This window comes from Miscanthus floridulus, chromosome 7, assembly GCF_019320115.1.
Source record: "Miscanthus floridulus cultivar M001 chromosome 7, ASM1932011v1, whole genome shotgun sequence".
NCBI lineage: Eukaryota > Viridiplantae > Streptophyta > Magnoliopsida > Poales > Poaceae > Miscanthus > Miscanthus floridulus.
The window spans coordinates 59373558-59385673 of NC_089586.1; positions in this window are offsets into that span (position 1 = coordinate 59373558).

A 12116-nucleotide genomic window follows, 5' to 3' on the forward strand; every position below is an offset into this window, starting at 1 on the left:
CAGAATTTGTTTGGCTATTGATATTAATAGAGAGAAGGTTCTGCACTTGGAAATGGTACGGTGAAATGTTGGTTGAGCCTTTCAAGCATGCCAGAGCCACGTGTTGTTCATGTTAGAACATTCCAGTTGTGAAATGTTGGTTGGGTTTGAATTGAGAAAGAAAAGCAAGTTAAATATTTTTCTACGATCATACAGTACAACCCAGACACTCACAACGAGCATCTTCGAAGACTAGGCCAGTGTCGCGGGTTGGTTGCCGTGGAAAGCATTGTTGTTCATACTGAGTGTGGGTCTGAGTGTGGGTCTCCGGTGGTTTGGGTGGACTCAAGAACACAAGAGAAAACACGGCGATGTATCCTGGTTTAAGCTATTGGAGCCCTACGTCTGATTGTTCTTTGTATCCGAGAGCACCCAAATCGAGGGGTTACAATGAAAGAGAAGATTTGGTAGGGTGTGGCGGATATGACCCCTGGTATCCATAAGACAAGACATGGGCCGCACCATTAGAGGTGGCCTAGCCCACAAGATCAAGGCGTGCACGGCACTGGTCGACGTGCACCCAAATAAGATACTTTTCTTGTAACCCTACCCCTCCAGAGTATATAAGGAGAGGCAGGGGTCCCCTAGTCGACATAAAAAAATATACGCAATATCATACGATAGTCCAATACAATCCAACAGACCATAGGAGTAGGGTATTACGTCGCGCTGACGGCCCGAACCTGTCTAACCCTTGTGTCTCTGTTGCCTTCTTGTTCTTGATTACATGTATCTCTGTTGATCAATCTACCTTCGTGGGATACCCCTTCGGAGGACTGCCAACGATATTCTGTCGACAGTTAACGCGCCAAGTAGGAGCTTACGTGTTGATCCATGGAACCAGATGGCTTACCTCGAGATCAACGGCGTCATCAACTCGTCGTCATATTGTGGTGATCGTGGCCGCCACAATACGACAGCAGCATGATGCTGATTTCTTCAGATCGGCGCAACATGACGTGACGTGCGCCGAAACATCTAGTACTGTGTTCCGCAAGAATCGATCCGGTCAATCAGGCCTGGTGGCGTAGTTGGTCCCACTTCGTTCGGCTCAAGGGATGGTTTATCGATCTCCACGGCAGCCATAAAACACGGCGCCCGCCTGAAGGTCTACGACAGCAGATTTACATCATGGCTCCGGTCGGCCACTGCATACACCTACGATCTACAGATGCCATGCAAAGCTAATTGAAGGTAATCAGGATATGCAGCTTGCGTGTGCGTATATGATCTACATGCAAGCAAATATGCAAATACAGATCTACAAGGGCACGCGCATGTGCACATGTACACGTACGTGTGCATGCATCATGTCGCCGCAACCAAGCCAAGAACTACAGTCTTGGAGTCGAACAAGCAAGCCACCTAAGCTGCCAAACGAGCCTACTAATATATGGACAACGTCGCCCGGATTATTTACTCTGACCACCTGCCATATCACAATGATGGTCGTCGCGAAGAACGGCGCCGTGACAACCGCGACCGCTGCCATACGATAGTTCAGAAAGCTCGAGGACCGGGCAACTTCGTCAACGCCACCCAGATAACGCCATACGCCACCGACCAGACGTTCTGTCTAAAGCTAAGTCAGCGCTTTAATATTTTTCTAAATATTCTCCAATCTTCGTATATCGCCATAATGTTTCTCCAAGCTATTTTCTCCATGTTTGTTGTCCAAACGATTTTCTTTTATGTATACCATCTTAAAGATGACATACAGCTAAGTCTAAGGCGAACCCCCAAACAGTCATGTTGACGCTCGGATGTCCCCAGAGACGGCCCTGTCTCCGGCTTCTCCCTACACGTGCACGAGTGTTTGCCCTCTGTGTTATGGGTGGTCGACAGCGGCTCCTAAGCGACGCTTTGTTCTTCCTACACGCACAGGGGCTCCGCGCTCCGCGTTATGGTTAATAGGCTAGCTAGGGCTAGAGACTCAGCTACACACTAACTGGTCGGGCGGTTTGTATTAAATATAAATACATCTTCAGAATAACACTAAGTATTCACACCAACTGATCGCCGAGCTGCATACGCTATTTCATCACCATTGCTGATTCTTCTTTGGAGTTCGTATATTTTTACATCATGCACTACCCTGTTCTACATATTTGTATTATAGGATCATCATCTAGGTGATCATGACCACTTGGTGCTCGGACTTCTCCACCGATCAACTGATCGAATCACTAGGTTCATGGACTTCATTGCTGACCTAGTTGATCGGTCTGTTCGTCCGATCGCTTCTACTTAATGCTCATTTCGCCGCCGACCAGCTGACCTAGACTATTCATCGCTCGTGCTTCATCATCAGCTATGTAACACCATAGGTGTTTATCATCAGTTAAGCAATGGGTTTGAGCTCAAACATGGTATGTTAAGTGGTGATGAAGGTGTCAAGATCAAATCTACAAGAGTGAGCTCCAACTTAAACTTAGGACAATGCACCTTTGCTTACATGTGGATCCTTGTTAAGATTATGCAAGAGTAATGTTAAATATGCTTATTTCATATACATTACATCCACATGCATCCATCTAGACCAGTGGAAAAGTTTTATGAAGTTTGGAATCAAGAAGTCACATGAAATGATAAGTTATAATCTTTCTTGGATTGTTTTATTAAGTGAATAGGAACTCTAGATCAGTCAACCAAACCTTGCTACCTTGCCCAAATGACTCTCATTTAACTCTACAACAAAAGTCATGAAGGGTTCGAGTTGAGCACATGTCAAGAAAAGGCCCTCAATTGGTCGAAAACCCTAATTCCAGGGTTAATAAGATGCTGCTTTGACCAAGATGAAGAATTGGTTCATGCACCAGATATAAAGTTTGACCTTTAATAAAAGTTGAAGTTTGAGTGGAGTAGAACAAACTTTGTTTTTGGACCAAGAGCCAGATCAACTTGGAACTAAGTCAAACCGAGGCTCAAACTTTGAATCAGCAGTTGTTTTCAGTACTTGAATTTTTTTCTGAGTCAGGAATTCATCGCCGTCGACATTGGCATCTTGCGTTCTCATGATTTTGTTAAGCAACGTGATCAGGGTCCCAAAATAAAAGTTGGAGTATACATTGTGGAGAAGAGCGTGCAAAAAGATGGCGCTCGTTTGACCTTGTTTTGACCAACAATTTTGGAGTTTGTTAATCGTCATTAATACATTCACAATACTGTCTTGGAGTGTCATTAACCGCTAATCTACTACCCTAATGACCATGGGCCCTAAATGAAAAATGAAGAGCAGTTCACGGGCTTCAAACTTCGTTTTGGGCCCAATGTCTGATTCGGCCATAGATCAGGCCCAATTTGGCTCCCACCTTGCCCACCTCACTGCACGACCAGGTGTTCGGCTAAAGGCCGACGCGTCGACCATGCAGCAGAGCGCGCCCCACCATTGCTACCGCGCGCCCCACCTCTTCGCCACGCATCCCTGCTGCTCCCTCTCACGTTTGGAGAAGCCCGGCACCCTCCACGCTCACTCAGCGCTCTTCCTCACTCGCCCCTTCTCGCTCTCCCTCACTGTAACGCTAGCGCGCGCCCGCGGCCGCCATGGCCAGCTAGCCGAGCGCACCGCCGCCGCATCCCCGCTGCCTCCGGGCTCCCTCGCGTCCTACCACGTGCGCCACCACCTTTGTCCATCGTGCGCCGCTCCTCCTCGCCTGTGGTAGCCTGCTGCTAGCCACCCTTGGGCCACCGCTGGCACGCTGTACCCGCCGCGTCCACTCGCTCGCAGGTGGCCAAGCCACCTAGGACTGCCTCTGAACAAGCCGAGAAGTCCCTTATATGCTCGTGGACCCTGCTGGTGCTCGTGCTGCTCTTCTCCGTCTCCGCCAGCCCTCCTCCAGCCGGGTTCTAGCCTCCCTGTCGGCCATCCCCTGCTCTCTGTGGTTGAATGTAGATGAGGGACTTCGCGCTGAAATAAGGAAAAAGGAAGGGGTTTAAGTGAAGAATCCGTGGCTTAGATGAATAGTGCCAGAAAGGATATGTTTGTTCGAGTTTAATTTATAGAAACCGTAGGGTCCCCGATGCAAGATTTACATTCCTTTTCTTTGATTTATGCAGATTTGAATGATCAACTTGGAAAATTCATAGTAATTAGTAGAAAAATCGTAAAATAGTAAATGAAGACATTGGAATCCTTGTGAAATTACATATGCATTAGATCTATAATATGGCATGTTTTAAGTTTAAATAGTTTGCTGTAGAAATAGATTTATGCAGTTAGGTTTTTAATACTAGTTATGCCTTGTCTTTTTCATAACTGTAGTTTTTGTGCTCAAATAAATGTGAAATTTTTATGGTAGGCTACTGATGCCATGGGTATGCTGTGGTAAAAATTTCAGGAGTTGAGGCTTGATATTTTAAGATCTATAAAAATAAAAAAATACCCTATGTTGCTTTGCTCCTATTCTGAATAGGCCTACTTGTTTGAATTAATTGGCTCAGTTAAGTTTTGAATCATGACTTGATGAAAATACATGAGTTATAGTACTTTTCTTAATATTTTCAAAAATCTAAATAGCATAATTTTTTGTTAAGTAGATTTTTAGTTATTATTGCTTAAATTTCAGTGGTTGTTTCTGCCCAAACCCAGACTAGGGTGGGCTTGTTGGTACTGTAGGGGCCTTTTTATAGCAGAATTAGCTCTAGATAGTTTATAACAAAGTTGTTTAGAATTTTCTAATATTTCTAAAAAGTCTAGAACCACACTTATTGGACATGTAAAACTCTAGTTATAGCTGTTTAAAGTGGCATATCATATTCTGTCCATGTTTTGGACAGAGATGCAATTATTTAATTAATTGACCTTGTTAAATGTAGAATTATCTTAAGATGATATTAATAAAGTTGTAGGTAACTTCATAAGATTTTCAAAAAGTTATGATTCATATTTGTAGGAGGTCTAGACCTCCAGTTATGCTTCTCTGAAGTTCCTATCAGTTTTCTGTACCACTGCTATTTGGGCTGCATGTGCATTTTTTCTTGTGCAATTATTTTTGTGGTGTAAATAATGTTTTCTGTGGTTGTAGTGAATACCAAAGTTGTATCTAATTTCATAATATAGCTTGTGATAAATTTTCATGACCATAGGCCTGATAATTTAAGAGCTATAGATTTTTCAAGTTCATTGTTAGGTTTTGCATGGTCTCTATATAGATCTAAATGATTATGTTATTTGACCCAACTAAGCTTTGAATCATGTCTTGGATATAATAGAATAAGCATAGTGCTTTTCATGATCTTTCCAAATTTTTAAAGATCACTCCTTTTGGTGGTCTAAATCTCCAGTTATAAGCTTGAGAAGTTGCATGGCAGAATCTGTCCAAGTCTGGATAGAGGTGCTCAATTATGCTTAATTGACCTTGTTAATTGAGGAATCACCTTGTAATTATAATAAACATGTTTTAGATAATTTAATAAGCTTTCTAGAAAGTTAAGGTTTATGCTTGTTTGATGTCCATAACTCCAGTTATGCATTGTTGAAATTACTACTACTTTTCTGTCCTAGTTCTATGCAGATCTGAAACATTGGCATGTTTGACCTGGTTATCTTTGGAATAAGCTTTTGGTGATAATAACAATGTTGTAGCCAATTTCATTAGCTTTCTATAAAGTCTAGGGTCACCCTTGTTGGATGCTTATATCTCAAGTTATGGTTAAACCAAGTGACTGCTGTGCTGCTGTCCAGATTTCTATATATTTGCTAGGTGATTGCTTTAGCTTGCTCTTGTTTTGGCTAAACATGTTGGTTAGTTCTTGATCGATGCATGTGTGCAATATCTAAACTTAAGTTCACTTGTGTGCCATGCCTAATATGCTTGCTATCCCTCTATAATCGGTTGTGTGATGTTTAGTTAAATAACTCTAGGTGCCTATGTCTTGCATGATCTTAGGTTGCCTTGAATGCTATTATGTGATGCATCTTATATTACCATTCTTTATATTCATACACTTGCATCTTGTATCCCATCTAGGTATGCTAGATGAACCACGTGAAGGTCGGGATGTTGGAGCCGAACCCAAAGATGGTGTATGGTGGACCTATCCCGAAGGTCTAACAAACACTAACCTAGTGTTGGATCACAGGCAAGCCCCGAAGCATTCTAAGCCTCCTATGTTTTTACAAATATCACTTGAGTTCTTTTATGTTTGATGCATTGATTGGAACCACTTGATGCATAGAACTACCTTGTCTAGAAATATACCTTGAACCCTATGTAGGTCCAGGATCGAATATATGCTTAGCGATGCTTAGACCGGTAGAAGTCGGGCGATTTCCTATCACCTACGAGATATAGGTGGATACCAAAGCACGGTTGGCTATATTTGCCATCGTGAATATAACCATGTGTTAATAATGAATGGAGACTAGGCGAGATGTCGATAGAGAAGCAACAAGACATGGAGGTCTTGGGTGTGGATCTATCCCTGTCTATGTCGATTAAGGACTGTACCGTTGTTGGCACTTTTGACAAGATTGAACGCATGCCTATCACTTAGCTGGCCAGATAACTCGTTTCGACCGCGAAGCTGAGTAGCTCAACTCAGGCCAAGCCCCACACTGTTAGAGTGCGCACTTTGGATGATAGTAAGGATGTGCGGGGAGCAGGATCAATAGACCATGGGCAAGCATGACCTGAGCGACCTAATTCGGGACCGTGGGTAGGCATGGCTTGAGCGACCTAGCTACCGTCAGTCCCTAATTGTGCGGCGCTGGGCGAACCCGTGAAATGTGGACCTGAGTTGTACCAAAGGTGACCTAAGACTACATTGGCGTAGATATGCCTGGGTTTGTGTTAGGAATAAATTCCTAGCTGGTTGAAATTGATTTGAATCGCCTGTCTCTCCTAGATAGTGAGAAACTTGGCCTAGCCCCAATATCGTAGTAATTGTATTATGGAATATGATGGTTCGGATAAACATGGAATTACTACACCGGCTATGGTTACTATTGTATGCTATTAAATGATATACCACATGTTTGGCACTGGTTAGTTTCTAATCTAGAGATGAATAGTTATAATTAACTTGATGACCAATGAATAATTGTACAACTGAATTAGTCGCTTTTTATGTAAAATGTTATTCAAGCTAGCTCCACCTATAAAGCCTTGCATACTCTTTGGTGTCACTTTATTTCTAATTTATGACAGGTAAGTCTAGCTGAGTACATTCGAGTACTCAGGATTTATACCACCATGTTGTAGGTGAAGTTCTTTGCCTGCTGAAGATGGTGGCTAACCACCGGTGGGCTCGATGACTCTATATTTATTTCTCATCTATATGCTTTTTTCTGAGGAGGTCACTTATGCTAGGAGTGTATTTGGAACTTATATTAATGTAATCATTTGAAAGCTATGTTGTTTTCACTAATCGGTTTTGAAACTCAAACTTGTACTATTATTTGTGAACCCATTTGTAATATTATTTTCGCTGTAACTCTGTGTATGTGATATGTATTTTTGTAATCATACAATCTTGGTTGTGATGTTGATTTACCTGAGGTCCTTCGTGACACTCGGCGGACTACCGGGTTTATATAAGTGAAAGTATGCGTGTGTCAACGTGTTAGCGGGGACCATCGTACTTGATTTTATATAAATTGGGCGGTTCTATCACAGCTAGTATCAGAGCAAGATTAAGCATAATTACTGTCATGTACATAGTTTTAAAAACAAAGTTTTGTTTTAAAAAGCCTATTTTTACTAAAACTTTAGCTACAAGCAAATTTGTCAAAACTAATTTGCAACACTATGCTAGCAACATTCTCCTTTATGCCCAATTAAGGACTACTAGGTGGCAATAAGTAAACTAACACTAACTATGGGGGGTTTACTTCTTGTAAATTTTATTTCATCGTCCATACGGCGTGCCATGGTATGGATGCCATTCGCTTGAATGGTAATGTATGGATCACTATACCTCTATGCCCATGTAAGAAGGTAAGTTGATGAGTGGCATGACCGTAAGTGTGAGTGTGCGGTCAGGGAGAGCTAGCTTTGATACGACTGTATACGCATGCTTGCATGTGTGTATGGTGCGTATTTAATTGTGGGTAGCAAATTTAATGATTGGGTAGCTTTGATACGGAAGTATATATATGGGTATATATATATGGAAGTATTTAGCTTGCAACCTAGAGCCCGAAACTTTCATTTCTGCATATATAATTGTAGGGTTGGGCTGAAATGAAATCCTTTTGTAGGTACGCTAACCATGAATGCGTAGATTGAATGTAGCTGATGACTAGCTATATATCGAGAGAGTACAGTGTTATGCCACCAACATAGAACGTGATTACCAGCCTTAGGATGGCAATTTTGTGTGGACGAATAGGATGGTCATGCATCATGATTGTGCTTGTGCATAAATATGCTTTCCTCACTTTGTTCTAATACTAAGTAACTTGTGATCAATGTGAGGTTACTATCTTTCCTATGTGAAGCTAGACAAAATGCCTTATTCCATGCTACTTGAATAGCTATGCTTGAAGATAGTGTGTGATTAGTTTTGCCTTATATGTTTGCTTCCAAAGGAAATAGATGACAAGTTAGTAGTTAGCAAAAACTTTACCCCTTTGAAAACTAAATTGCTAAATGTAAGCAAAACTTGTTTTGTAGAGATATCCACCTACTCAGTAAAAAGGAAAAAAAAGATAACAGTACCTTACCACCATGTTTTGCATGATATGTGTAGTAGTGTTACTGTAGGTGACTACTTGTTAGGTGCGAGCTTTGTGCTTAGTAAGAGTCACTTAAGCTAATTGGATTCAGTGTTTCGAAATGCTCGCTTAAGACCATGATGTTGGTGTGGATGCTCGTTATCTAGGTAGTGTCGTAGCTATCACCCTTTTATCCTCAGTAAGCATACGAATGTTGAAGAGCGCTATTCTAGAACAACATCCAAGTTTTGATAATCTCATGGTTGTCGTCTCCAATTAAGTTCTGTCTTAGGAGCCTGAGCCTGGGCACGTGGTTGATAGCTCTTGAACATTGCGCTACGAAGACCTTTATCCATGGCTTTGCTTGACCTTAGGCCCAAGCTTAGTTCCCTTGTTTGCTTGCATGTTTCGTGGTTGTCCCTGCTCCTATGTGGGAGAACCTTGCTCAAAAATCCTTGTCGGGCCTCATTGCTCCTTCTCCTGTAGATGATCTGGTGCAACGCTAATCGCTATCTACCCTGGCTTCGGAACATTTTCCTCACAGATCATGTCATTGCTTTATCAACTGAATCCCTAGTCAGTGCCTTGGCTCTGTCCCTCGAATTTTGTTTGTTTTGTCTCGAACTCTTTCAAGTCTTTGGATGTTTTTTTAGTCTTGATCTCATGTTGCTGCTCGGCAAGACCAAATCTCATGTTAATCTTTATCTAGTAATCACCTTGGTGGACACAAGGCGTATATGGAAATAAAGCAAGAGTCCCCTGCTCAGTTGTCTTTGACACTTAAGCTATGTTCTCTTGTGCTATGTTTTGACCTTCGGATCACCTCCTTGTTGACTCCTAACCTTGTGACTACCTTTGCTTGTTATTCCTCCTTCACATGGTGCTTGCTCCTATGCAACCAAATTTGTACCACGTGTAAATTCTTGTGGGTTGTATGTTCAGTAATGGTGCCACGATTAGCGATCTATGGTGTTGCGACGAAACCGAGAGCCTCCTGTGGGTGCACACACAAGGTTGTGCTGCTCAACACGCGCTAGTATCGAGGTTCCTAGTCATGATCCATTGCAGAACTACACTGATGTGTTATTTTCATGAGAGCTCCTCCTTGGTTATCTCTCCTTATCATGTCAGAAGATCTGTACGTCAAATTAGATGCAATAGGACTCCCTTTCGAAGTCATCCAAAGGATAACCATTGAAGAACAGGTCACTAACATGAACTTAAACGGACTGCAAGAGGTAGTAGACAAGTGATGTTACTTGACGGTCCCTGTAATGATGTCGGTCATCTAGTGAGCAACTTATGTCATCCCCGTTGGATCAAAAGGGCACACAACACTTAAAGTTGGACAAGTTATCAGTTGAACGATAAATGGACCGGGATATTATGTGTTGTAATAGGTCACTTGGTGCTTATGAGCTTTCTATCTTAGCCTTGATCTTTAGGTGCAAGATGCTCAACCGACATTCTTTCGGTGTGACCCCTTTCTGCTGACTTCAATGGCTACCATCCATTATGCGTCAAACCACTGATTATGGCTATTAAGAGTGAAGATTTGAAACTTTAGTGTTGAAAGACAACTAATTAGTTACCAGTAGGAAGGTTAATCTCTAGCTAGGTAACGATTCTTTGGTAGCTCTAAAGGCCTAGATCTCATAGAACAATGTTAAGCAAAGAAACAGCAAAGCCGTTCATCGATGCCAGTACTGCTTCCTTCTCCAAGCCCTATGTCATCAAGTCAATTCCATCTTGGACAATCCCATGGGTAGTGCAAGAGGTTGTATCAGCTAAGTAAAGAGCTGGAGAAAGCACGTCCCTAGTCTCGGTCAGCATCATTATGTATATGGTGCTATCAAAGGATTTGTTCAAGACTCGATTAGATAAAGCATAAAAGGATAATCAGAGACATTTCCTTATCTAGTAGGATTGCCCTCCACATGAAGTATGCATTGTGCCCTGCAAGAACATCCCACCAGTTCAATGCTTATGTATCATCGAGCTGGTACCTACATCAACAGTTGAAGTTGTTCCCTAGGAAGGATATGAGGAAAACCCTAGCCTCCACCCTCAGCGAGAAAGCTACTGCTATCATAAAAAGAGTTAAAGACTGCGAACACACTTTTTGAATGTGTGAAGCAAAGGAAAAGAAGAGCGGGAAAATTGTCGAGATTTCATGGCACTCAACCGGTTATCTTTAAGCCGGTGATTAGAGGATCAACATGGTTGGATTGTCACCAAACTTGGTAATCTCATTCCTTGCTTAAGGTACTTCAGTGTCTTAAGTTGGTTTGAGGATTGGTTGAGTAAAGCATCGGATTTGAGAGATGTTTTGATAGTTCATGTCACTGCAATTTCAAAAGAAAGCAGTTTTGGTAGATGATTTGTTTGGATAGTCAAATGGTGTCCGTTTGAGCTAAATTTTGGTCAGTAGTTAAAGGATTCTTAGATCTAAATGCCTACCAAAATTTATGCACAATGGAGCAGTAGTTTGTAGAATATGAACTAATTATCGAGGGGAATAGAATCTATAATTTTCTTGTTTGACTACTATCATTCTTCATATTGGATGATTGTGTTGTAGTTCAGGTCATGTTGGCAATGTGATGATTGTAATACTTTAGATGCCCTAGAGAAGACCCCTTGCACCCCTTTGTGGCTTGCTTTTGCCAGTCTCATATCAACAATGCATGAGTAGTCAATGTGTTCTACAAGTCAATTTATGCCTTTGCGGGTCAAAAACAATTTGAAAAGTGTCGAACAATAGATTTCAAATTTTGCATATGAGTTGTTGATTCACATTAGAAAGGAAGCCTCAATGTCAAAAGTAGTCTAACTAGGCTAATTTTGTGATAGTGCAAGTCAACCCAACTTACTGCACCACCGCACCCTAAAGGAAAATTGTACTCGATCTTGGTAGTGTACTGTTTCTTCGGGTGGTGAATAACTGCAACCTCTGTTGTCCTCTAGACCTCGCTAACATCCTTCTTCAACAAGGATTTCCAAGGCAGACTTGTCCTTGGTACATTCTATGTGTTTTTACCCAAGTGGTTGCCTCAAATTCAACCTAGATGACTATTGTCGCTTGGATACGAGGATTCCCTCAATAATGATCATCGAAAACACTGAGTCAATAGAGTCAGCTATCACATTCACCGCTCACTCAATGGACTCAGATAATATAGTGTTATCATTAGAGAAAGAGAACTGCACCCATGGAATATTATGTAGTTTTCCATCGGTTGGCATCTGAGTGATTGAACGGTTACGACCAGCATAGATATTGTCTGATAGTTACTCAGGTTTCTCACAACCTCAAAGGATGTTTACCTCAGTCTGTGATCTCATCTCTTATGAAAGGTTGTACTCAAGCTACTTTGGTAGAGGACTGCTTTTCGAACTTTGTGAATGAAAATGGAACCAT